Genomic DNA, 12,635 nt, shown 5'->3' with positions numbered 1-12,635 from the left:
CCCCCTTTGCTCAAAGATGACTGGCAAGTGTCGGTTTCTCCAACTTTAGTTGAATCGGATTTGACCGAGGAGGTCCTTGCATGAGGTTAAATAGCAACTCATATATCTCCGTTGTGGTGTTTGCGTAAGTAAGATGCGATCCTACTAGATACCCTTGGTCACCACGTAAAACATGCAACAACAAAATTAGAGGACGTCTAACTTGTTTTTGCAGGGTATGATTGTGATGTGATATGGCCAACGATGTGATGTGATATATTGGATGTATGAGATGATCATGTTGTAATGGAAATATTGACTTGCACGTCGATGGTACGGCAACCGGCAGGAGCCATAGGGTTGTCTTTAAACTAACGTTTGTGCTTGCAGATGCGTTTACTATTTTGCTAGGATGTAGCTTTAGTAGTAATAGCATAAGTAGCACGACAACCCCGATGGCATCACGTTGATGGATGATCATGGTGTGGCGCCGGTGACAAGAAGATCGTGCCGGTGCTTTGGTGATGGAGATCAAGAAGCACGTGATGATGGCCATATCATGTCACTTATGAATTGCATGTGATGTTAATCCTTTTATGCACCTTATTTTGCTTAGTACGACGGTAGCATTATGAGGTGATCTCTCACTAAAATATCAAGACGAAATTGTGTTCTCCCCGACTATGCACCGTTGCTACAGTTCGTCGTTTCGAGACACCACGTGATGATCGGGTGTGATAGACTCAACGTTCACATACAACGGGTGCAAAATAGTTGCGCACGCGGAAGACTCGGGTTAAGCTTGACGAGCCTAGCATGTGCAGACATGGCCTCGGAACACATGAGACCGAAAGGTCGATCATGAATCATATAGTTGGTATGATTAGCATAGGGATGCTTACCACTGAAACTATACTCAACTCACGTGATGATCGGACTTGGGATAGTATAAGTGGATCATGAACCACTCAAATGACTAGAGAGATGTACTTTTTGAGTGGGAGTTTAGCATATAATTTGATTAAATTAAACTCTAATTATCTTGAACATAGTCTAAGTCCACTTTGAATATATTTGTGTTGTAGATCATGGCTCACGCGACAGTCATCCTGAATTTTAATACGTTCCTAGAGAAAGCTAAGTTGAAAGATGATGGAAGCAACTTTGTAGACTGGGCTCGTAATCTTAAGCTAATCTTACAAGCTGGGAAGAAGGATTATGTCCTTAATGCTGCGCTAGGAGATGAACCACCCGCTACGGCTGATCAGGATGTTAAGAACGCTTGGTTAGCACGTAAGGAGGACTACTCAATAGTTCAATGTGCAGTCTTGTATGGCTTAGAACCAGGGCTTCAACGTCGCTTTGAGCGTCATGGAGCATTTGAGATGTTCCAGGAGTTGGAGTTTATCTTTCAGAAGAACGCCCGGATCGAGAGGTATGAGACCTCCGATAAATTCTATGCTTGCAAGATGGAGGAAAACTCGTCTGTCAGTGAACATGTGCTCAAAATGTCTGGGTACTCAAACCGTCTAGCTGAGCTGGGGATTGAACTCCCGCAAGAAGCTATCACTGACAGAGTCCTTCAATCACTGCCGCCAAGCTATAAAGGCTTTGTGTTGAACTACAACATGCAAGGGATGAACAAGTCTCCCGGCGAGTTGTTTGCGATGCTGAAAGTCGCAGAGTCTGAACTTCGTAAAGAGCATCAAGTGTTGATGGTGAGCAAGACCACTAGTTTCAAGAGAAACGGCAAAGGCAAGAAGGGCAATTCGAAGAAGAGCGGCAAGCCTGTTGCCAATCCGCCGAAGAAACCCAAGGCTGGACCTAAGCCTGAAACAGAGTGCTTCTATTGCAAGGGTATGGGTCACTGGAAGCGCAATTGCCCCAAGCATCTGGCAGATAAGAAGGCGGGCAAAGAAAAATCAGGTATATTTGATATACATGTTATTGATGTGTACTTAACCGGCTCTCGTAGTAGTGCCTGGGTATTCGATACCGGTTCTGTTGCTCACATTTGCAACTCGAAGCAGGAACTGCGGAATAGACGAAGGCTGGCGAAAGACGAAGTGACGATGCGCGTAGGAAATGGTTCCAAGGTTGATGCAATCGCCGTCGGCACAGTGTCACTTCAGCTACCATCGGGATTAGTGATGAACTTAAATCATTGTTATTTAGTGCCTGCGTTGAGCATGAACATTATATCTGGATCTTGTTTATTGCGAGACGGTTACTCTTTTAAGTCTGAGAATAATGGTTGTTCTATTTCTATGAGTAACATCTTTTATGGTCATGCACCGAATGTGAGAGGATTGTTCATATTGAATCTTGATAGCGATACGCATATACATAACATTGAGACCAAAAGAGTTAGAGTAAACAATGATAGCGCCATATTTTTGTGGCACTGCCGCTTGGGTCATATTGGTGTAAAGCCATGAAGAAACTCCATGCTGATGGACTTTTGGAGTCACTTTACTTTGATTCACTTGACACGTGCGAACCATGCCTCATGGGCAAGATGACTAAGACTCCGGTCTCCGGAACAATGGAGCGTGCAAGTGACTTGTTGGAAATCATACATACCGATGTGTGTGGTCCAATGAGCGTAGAGGCACGCGGAGGATATCGTTATTTTCTCACCTTCACTGACGATTTAAGTAGATATGGTTATGTCTACTTGATGAAACACAAGTCTGAGACATTTGAAAAGTTCAAGCAATTTCAGAGTGAAGTGGAAAATCATCGTAACAAGAAGATCAAGTTCCTACGGTCTGATCGTGGGGGTGAATATCTAAGTTTCGAGTTTGGTGCTCACTTAAGACAATGTGGAATTGTTTCGCAGTTAACACCGCCTGGAACACCACAGCGTAATGGTGTGTCCGAACGTCGTAATCGTACTTTGTTAGAGATGGTGCGATCTATGATGTCTCTTACTGATTTGCCGTTATCATTTTGGGGTTATGCATTAGAAACAGCTGCATTCACTTTAAATAGGGCACCATCAAAATCCGTTGAGACGACACCATACGAACTATGGTATGGCAAAAGGCCAAAGTTGTCGTTTCTTAAAGTTTGGGGATGTGATGCTTATGTCAAAAAGCTTCAGCCTAAAAAGCTGGAACCCAAAGCGGAAAAGTGCGTCTTCATAGGTTACCCAAAAGAGACAGTTGGGTACACCTTCTATCTCAAATCCGAGGGCAAAGTGTTTGTTGCTAAAAACGGAGCTTTTCTCGAGAAGGAGTTTCTCTCGAGAGAATTGAGTGGGAGGAAGATAGAACTTGACGAGGTTGTCGAACCTCTCATCCCTCTGGATGGTGGCGCAGGGCAAGGGGAAACCTCTATCATTGCGACGCCGGTTGAGGAGGAAGTTAATGATGATGATCATGAAACTCCAGTTCAAGTTTCTGTTGAACCACGCAGGTCGACGAGATCACGCGCTGCTCCAGAGTGGTACGGTAATCCCGTCTTATCAATCATGTTGTTAGACAACAATGAACCTGCAAATTATGAAGAAGCAATGGTGGGCCCGGATTCCAACAAATGGCTAGAAGCCATGAAATCCGAGATAGGATCCATGTATGAGAACAAAGTGTGGACTTTGGAGATACTACCTGAGGGCCGCAAGGCTATTCAGAACAAATGGATCTTTAAGAAGAAGACGGACGCTGACGGTAATGTGACCGTCTATAAAGCTCGACTTGTGGCAAAGGGTTTTTCACAAGTTCCAGGAGTTGACTACGATGAGACTTTCTCACCCGTAGCGATGCTTAAGTCCGTCAGAATCATGTTAGCAATAGCTGCATTTTTCGATTATGAAATCTGGCAGATGGATGTCAAAACGGCGTTCCTTAACGGTTTCCTTAAGGAAGAGTTGTATATGATGCAACCCGAAGGTTTTGTCGATCCTAAAAATGCTGACAAGGTGTGCAAGCTCCAGCGATCCATTTATGGACTGGTGCAAGCATCTCGGAGTTGGAACAAACGCTTTGATGAGGTGATCAAAGCATTTGGGTTTATACAAGTGGTTGGAGAATCCTGTATTTACAAGAAAGTGAGTGGGAGCTCTGTGGCATTTCTAATATTATATGTGGATGACATATTACTGATTGGAAACAACGTAGAGCTTTTGGAGAGCATAAAAGGTTACTTGAATAAAAGTTTCTCTATGAAGGACCTAGGAGAAGCTGCTTACATTCTAGGCATTAAGATCTATAGGGATAGATCAAAACGCCTGATAGGACTTTCACAAAGCACATACCTTGATAAAGTTTTGAAGAGGTTCAAAATGGAACAGTCCAAGAAAGGGTTCTTGCCAGTTTTACAAGGTACGAGATTGAGTAAGACTCAGTGCCCAGCAACTGATGAAGATAGAGAGCATATGCGCTCCGTCCCCTATGCTTCAGCCATAGGTTCTATCATGTATGCGATGTTGTGCACTAGACCGGATGTTAGCCTGGCCATAAGTATGGCAGGTAGGTTCCAGAGTAATCCAGGAGTGGATCACTGGACAGCGGTCAAGAATATCCTGAAGTACCTGAAAAGGACTAAGGAGATGTTTCTCGTGTATGGAGGTGACGAAGAGCTCGCCGTAAAAGGTTACGTCGATGCAAGCTTTGACACAGATCCGGACGACTCTAAGTCGCAAACCGGATACGTATTTATTCTTAATGGGGGTGCACGAAGCTGGTGCAGTTCCAAGCAAAGCGTCGTAGCAGATTCTACATGTGAAGCGGAGTACATGGCTGCCTCGGAGGCGGCTAAGGAGGGTGTCTGGATGAAGCAGTTCATGACGGATCTTAGAGTGGTGCCAAGTGCACTGGATCCAATAACCTTGTTCTGTGACAACACGGGTGCCATTGCCTTAGCAAAGGAACCACGGTTTCACAAGAAGACCAGACACATCAAACGACGCTTCAACCTCATCCGCGACTACGTCGAGGAAGAGGACGTAAATATATGCAAAGTGCACACGGATCTGAATGTAGCACACCCGCTGACTAAACCTCTTCCACGGCCAAAACATGATCGACACCAGAATTGTATGGGTGTTAGATTTATTACAATGTAATTCACATGGTGATGTGAGGGCTGGATTATTGACTCTAGTGCAAGTGGGAGACTGTTGGAATTATGCCCTAGAGGCAATAATAAATATGGTTATTATTATAATTCCTGTATCAAGATAATAGTTTATTATCCATGCTATAATTGTATTGAATGAAGACTCATTTACATGTGTGGATACATAGACAAAACACCGTCCCTAGCATGCCTCTAGTTGGCTAGCCAGTTGGTCAATGATAGTCAGTGTCTTCTGATTATGAACAAGGTGTTGTTGCTTGATAACTGGATCACGTCATTGGGAGAATCACGTGATGGACTAGACCCAAACTAATAGACGTAGCATGTTGATCGTGTCATTTTGTTGCTACTGTTTTCTGCGTGTCAAGTATTTATTCCTATGACCATGAGATCATATAACTCACTGACACCGGAGGAATGCTTTGTGTGTATCAAACGTCGCAACGTAACTGGGTGACTATAAAGATGCTCTACAGGTATCTCCGAAGGTGTTAGTTGAGTTAGTATGGATCAAGACTGGGATTTGTCACTCCGTGTGACGGAGAGGTATCTCGGGGCCCACTCGGTAATGCAACATCACACACAAGCCTTGCAAGCAATGTAACTTAGTGTAAGTTGCAGGATCTTGTATTACGGAACGAGTAAAGAGACTTGCCGGTAAACGAGATTGAAATAGGTATGCGGATACTGACGATCGAATCTCGGGCAAGTAACATACCGAAGGACAAAGGGAATGACATACGGGATTATACGAATCCTTGGCACTGAGGTTCAAACGATAAGATCTTCGTAGAATATGTAGGATCCAATATGGGCATCCAAGTCCCGCTATTGGATATTGACCGAGGAGTCTCTCGGGTCATGTCTACATAGTTCTCGAACCCGCAGGGTCTGCACACTTAAGGTTCGACGTTGTTTTATGCGTATTTGAGTTATATGGTTGGTTACCGAATGTTGTTCGGAGTCCCGGATGAGATCTCGGACGTCACGATGGTTTCCGGAATGGTCCGGAAACGAAGATTGATATATAGGATGACCTCATTTGATTACCGGAAGGTTTTCGGAGTTACCGGGAATGTACCGGGAATGACGAATGGGTTCCGGGAGTTCACCGGGGGGGGCAACCCACCCCGGGGAAGCCCATAGGCCTTGGGGGAGACCCACCAGCCCTTAGTGGGCTGGTGGAACAGCCCACAAGTGCCCTATGCGCCAAGGAGAAGAAAATCATGAGAGAAAGAAAAAAAAAAGGAGGAGGTGGGAAGGAAGGGGGACTCCCTCCCACCAAACCTAGTCCAACTCGGTTTGGGGGGGGGAGAGTCCCCCCCCCCTTGGACTCGGCCGACCCCCTTGGGGCTCCTTGAGCCCCAAGGCAAGGCACCCTCCCTCCCACCTATATATACGGAGGTTTTAGGGCTGATTTGAGACGACTTTTCCACGGCAGCCCGACCACATACCTCCACGGTTTTTCCTCTAGATCGCGTTTCTGCGGAGCTCGGGCGGAGCCCTGCTGAGACAAGGTCATCACCAACCTCCGGAGCGCCGTCACGCTGCCGGAGAACTCTTCTACCTCTCCGTCTCTCTTGCTGGATCAAGAAGGCCGAGATCATCGTCGAGCTGTACGTGTGCTGAACGCGGAGGTGCCGTCCGTTCGGTACTAGATCGTGGGACTGATTGCGGGATTGTTCGCGGGGCGGATCGAGGGACGTGAGGACGTTCCACTACATCAACCGCGTTCTCTAACGCTTCTGCTATACGGTCTACAAGGGTACGTAGATCACTCATCCCCTCTCGTAGATGGACATCACCATGATAGGTCTTCGTGCGCGTAGGAAATTTTTTGTTTCCCATGCGACGTTCCCCAACACGTTGTCATTCATGTGCATCACCCCAAAATCAATCAAATCTGTCAAAGAGTACAAATAATATTTTATGACGAGAGACGATCCTAACCTTGCATTCTAAATAGCTATATGAACGATAATTTGTACTTCTTTTATCACACTTTATTGAGCAGGTAAAAATTTGTAACTGAAGAAATGTTCACACACGTGACAGGCTGAAATTTATTTTATATATATGTATATCAATCAATATATATAACAAATACAATGAGTAGTAGACGGGTGTGTGAGGTCAGCGTTTCCATTGTCACTACCTTAGCAAGCAGAAACCTGGCTGCCATTCCACTCAATCCTGACAGAGGGTAATCTATTGTAATTTCCATGAGTATTGTTGTAGGAGTTGCCAAAGTTATTAGAGGAGTTACTAGGAAAAGGCCTAGGAACATAGTTTCCTCTAAAACCATTGTTGTTGCCAAAATTATTCCTACCAACAAAATTAACGTCCAAGCTAGCGTTGCTACTCTCAATCAAAGAAGACAAGGGCATATCATTAGGATCTAAAGGAGTACTTCTACTAGCAACCAAATTCATTAACTCATCCATCTTAGCACTCAACGAGTTAATTTCTTCTATAGCATGTACCTTCTTACTAGTAGGTGACCTTTCAGTGTGCCACTGAGAGTAGTTCGTCATGATATTGTCTAGGAGCTTTGTGGCTTCCCCTAACGTGATTTCAATGAACGTTCCACCTGAGGCGGAGTCCAAGATATTTCTAGAAGCGAAATTCAAGCCAACGTAGAAGATTTGTATAATCATCCAAAGACTCAAGCCATGAGCGGGACAATTTCTAATCATCAATTTCATTCTCTTCCAAGATTGTGCAACATGTTCGTGATCAAGTTGCTTAAAATTCATGATATCATTACAGAGAGAAATAATCTTAGCCGGCGGAAAATACTTGGATATATAAGCATCTTTGCACTTATCCCAAGAATCGATACTATTTTTGGGCAAAGACGAAAACCAAGTTTTTGCTCGATCTCGCAACGAGAAAGGAAAAAAGCTTCAATTTAATCACATCATTACCACATATTTCTTCTTTTGCATATCGCAAAGCTCAATGAAGGTATTGAGATGGGATGCAGCATCTTCACTAGGAAGGCCGGAGAATTGCTCTTTCATAACAAGATTCAGCAAAGCGGCATTGATTTTGTATGACTCCGCACTAGTGGTGGGAGCAATCGGAGTACTAATAAATCATTATTATTAGTATTCGAGAAGTCACAAAGTTTGGTGTTCATTCATGGTGACTTCAGCAAGCAAGCAAGTACACAAGCGAACAAAGAGCAATGACATACATATAGGCATCACGTCCGAGACAAGTAGAACGATACTTTCTCCATCTACTACTATTACTCCACACATCGACCGCTATCCAGCATGCATCTAGTGTATTGAGTTCATGACGAACAGAGTAACGCCTTAAGCAAGGTGACATGATGTAGAGGGATAATCTCAAACCAATGATGAAAACCCCATCTTTTTATCCTTGATGGCAACAACACGATGCGTGCCTCGCTACCCCTTCTATCACTGGGTGAGGTCACCGCACGGTATGAACCCAAAACCAAGCACTTCTCCCATTGCAAGAATCATAGATCTAGTTGGCCAGACAAAACCCACAACTCGAAGAGAATTATAAGGATATGAAATCATGCATAAGAGAGATCAGAAGAAACTCAAATAAGATTCATAGATAATCTGATCATAAATCCACAAATTCATCGGATCTCGACAAACACACCGCAAAAGAAGATTACATCGCATAGATCTCCATGAAGATCATGGAGAACTTTGTATTGATGATCCAAGAGAGAGAAGAAGCCATCTAGCTACTAGCTATGGACCTGTAGGTCTATGGTGAACTACTCACGCATCATCGGAGACGTCATGGTGTTGATGAAGAAGCCCTCTGTGTCCGAATCCCCCCTCCGACAGGGCACCAGAACGTGCCCCAGATGGGATCTTGCGGAGACAGAAGCTTGCGGCGGCGGAAAAGTATTTTCGATGATCTCCTGATTTTTTCTGGGATATTAGGGAATATATTGGGGCAAAACCTAGTGCATATGTGGCCCAGGGAGCCCACAAGCCAGGGAGGCGCGGGCCCCCCTGGCCGCGGCTAGGGGGCTTGTGGGGTCCGTGCAGGCCCCGTGCCCTGATTCTCCGGCTTCCCGATCTTTTTCTGTTTCGGAAAAAATCTTTTTGGCAGTTTCATTCCGTTTGGACTCCGTTCAAAATCCTCCTCTGAAAGGGGTCAAAAACATGGAAAAAACAGGAACTCGCACTTGGCACTGAGTTAATAAGTTAGTCCCAAAAAATATATAAAAGGCATGCAAAACATCCAAAGTTTGACAAGATAATAGCATGAAACCATAAAAAATTATAGATACGTTGGAGACGTATCACGCTACTCTTGGCAAACCTGAAGGAGATTATGATGCTCAACGGGAACAAGCTTTTCAGAAAATGGATACCCTGTTTAAGGCTGCTCTCTTGAGTGTTCTCGGTGAGAACATAGTTGATGCTTATGCGACAATTGATAATGGAAAAGATATGTGGGATGCACTCGAGGCCAAGTTTGGGGCCTCGGATGCTGGCACTGAACTGTACATCATGGAACAATTTTATGACTACAAGATGATTGAAGAGCGCTCCCTGGTTGAGCAAGCTCACGAGATACAATCATTTGCTAGAGAACTTGAGCACTTCAATTGTATGCTACCGGACAAGTTTATTGCCGGAGGCATCATCACTAAGCTTCCTCCGTCGTGGAGGAACTTTGCTACCTTACTGAAGCATAAGAGGCAAGAGTTTTCCGTTCTGGATCTCATTGGTACTCTTGATGTGGAAGAAAAGGCGAGAGCAAAAGACACACGTGCTCGAGGTTTTGAGGGAGAATCTAGTGCCAATCTGGTACAGAAGAAAAACTTCCAGCCCCACAATTTCAAGAACAAGGGCAAGTTTGATGGTAAGGGAAAGTTTGATGGGAATAATAAGGCTTTGCAGCACACCAACATCAAGAAGAAGACTGACAAGAAGAAAGATGTTTGTCATGTCTACGGAGATCCTGATCATTGGGCACCCAGCTGCCCTAACCGTTATGACAAGCGTCAACATGGGAAAGGCGGCAAGACCGCTAATGTTGTCATTGGTGACACTGATGTGAAGGATGCTGGGTATGGTATATTTCCCACCATTCTTTCAGTATGTCATTTCCCTGATTAGTTGATTGACACGGGTGCTAATGTGCATGTATGCGGTGATATTTCCATGTTTTCGTCTTATCAGACCGCAGGGACTTCCACCGTGCTGATGGGCAACGGTTCAAGTGCTTCTGTTCGTGGTGTTGGCACGGTTGATCTAAAGTTTGCTTCGGGGAAGATCATGCGGCTGAAGAACGTGCATTATGTCCCCTCCGTTAATAAAAATCTTGTTAGTGGATCTCTTCTATGTAGAGATGGCTACAAGCTTGTCTTTGAGTCGAATGAATTTGTAATATCCAAGTATGGAACTTTTGTTGGTAAAGGCTATGAGTCAGGAGGCCTGTTCTATTTATCCTTGGGAGATGTTTGCAATAAAATTGTCAATCATGTTTGCAAGAATAGTGAATCAAATGTGTGGCATTCGCGTCTCTGTCATGTTAATTTTGGTTGCATGTCGCGACTAGCCAAATTGAACTTAATCCCTAGTTTGACCACCGTCAAGGGATTTAAGTATAAAGTTTGTGTGCAAGCCAAGCAACCTCGTAAGTCTCACACGACTCCCCAAACGAGAAACATTGCACCACTAGAGCTCATACATTCAGATCTATGTGAAATGAATGGCATTTTGACAAAAGGTGGAAAGAAATATTTCATGGCGTTAATTGATGACTCCACTAGATACTGTCAAGTGTATCTTCTGAAATCTAAGGATAAGGCTTTGAACTATTTCAAGATCTATAAAGCTGAAGCTGAAAACCAACTTGATCGAAAGATCAAGAGGCTTAGGTCCAATCGTGGTTGAGAGTATTTCTCAAATGAATTTGATTCTTTCTGTGCGGAACATGGTATAATCCATGAGAGGACGCATCCCTATTCACCTCACTCAAATGGGGTAGCCGAAAGAAAGAACCGTACTCTAACTGATTTGGTTAACGCCATGTTAGACACATCAGGTCTCTCCAAGCCATGGTGGGGGGAGGCGATATTGACAACATGACATGTCCTAAACCGAGTTCCCACAAAGAACAAAGAGATAACTCCATTCGAGGAATTGGAGAAGAAAAGGTTAAAACTCTCTTATCTACAAACTTGGGTTTGTTTGGCGAAAGTCAATGTGCCAATTCCAAAGAAGCGCAAGCTAGGACCAAAAACTGTGGAATGTGTTTTCCTGGGATATGCTTTTCATAGCATTGGATATAGATTCTTGGTTGTAAAATCTGAGGTATCTGACATACATGTCGGTACAATCATGGAGTCGAATGATGCGAATTTCTTCGAAGATATCTTTCCCATGAAGGATATGGCTACCTCATCTAATCAGGAGATGCCTAATTCATCGAAACATGAATTAGTTACAATTACTGAACCTACCATTTCGATGGAACACTTTGAAAATTCTGTGGAGGAGAACAATGAAGTTCCTACCAGGAGCAAGAGACAGAGGACTGCAAAGTCCTTTGGTGATGATTTTCTTATGTATCTCATAGATGACACTCCCAGTTCTATTTCAGAGGCCTATGCATCTGAAGATGCTGACTACTGGAAGGAAGCGGTTCGTAGTGAGATGGATTCCATCTTGGCAAATGAAACTTGGGAGATCATTGATCGCCCTTATGGGTGCAAACCTATAGGATGCAAATGGGTATTCAAGAATAAGCTTAGGCCTGATGGTACTATCGAGAAATACAAGGCACGACTCGTGGCTAAGGGTTATACCCAAAAGGAAGGTGAAGACTTCTTTGATACTTACTCACATGTGGATCGACTGACCACTATTCGAGTACTACTTTCAATAACCACCTCACATGGTCTTCTCGTTCATCAAATGGATGTTAAGACTGCTTTCCTAAATGGAGAGTTGGATGAGGAAATTTACATGGAACAACTAGATGGGTTTGTAGTAGATGGTCAGGAAGGAAAAGTGTACAAGTTGCTGAAGTCTTTATATGGACTTAAGCAAGCACCCAAGCAGTGGCATGGGAAGTTTAAAAGAACTTTGACAGATGCAGGCTTTGTTGTAAACGAAGCCGATAAATGTGTGTACTATCACCATGGTGGGGGCGAGGGAGTTATCCTTTGCTTGTGTGTTGATGACATACTGATTTTTGGAGCAAATCTGGATGTTATTAAGGAGGTCAAGGATTTCCTATCTCACAGTTTTGAGATGAAGGATTTAGGAGTGGTTGATGTCATTCTGAACATCAAGTTGTTGAGAGATGATGATGGTGGGATTACATTGCTTCAATCTCACTATGTGGAAAAGATCTTGAGTCGCTTTGGATATAGTGATTGCAAGCCCTCTCCAACACCATATGATGCCAGCATGCTGCTTCGAAAGAATTGAAGAATTTCTAGAGATCAATTGAAATACTCTCAGATTATTGGCTCCCTTATGTACTTAGCCAGTGCTACAAGACCTGACATCTCTTTTGCTGTTAGCAAACTGAGCCGGTTTGTCTCAAAACCAGGA

The sequence above is a fragment of the Hordeum vulgare genome, chromosome 3H (genome assembly GCF_904849725.1).
Source record: "Hordeum vulgare subsp. vulgare chromosome 3H, MorexV3_pseudomolecules_assembly, whole genome shotgun sequence".
NCBI lineage: Eukaryota > Viridiplantae > Streptophyta > Magnoliopsida > Poales > Poaceae > Hordeum > Hordeum vulgare.
Note: the sequence above shows the minus strand (reverse complement) of the source record.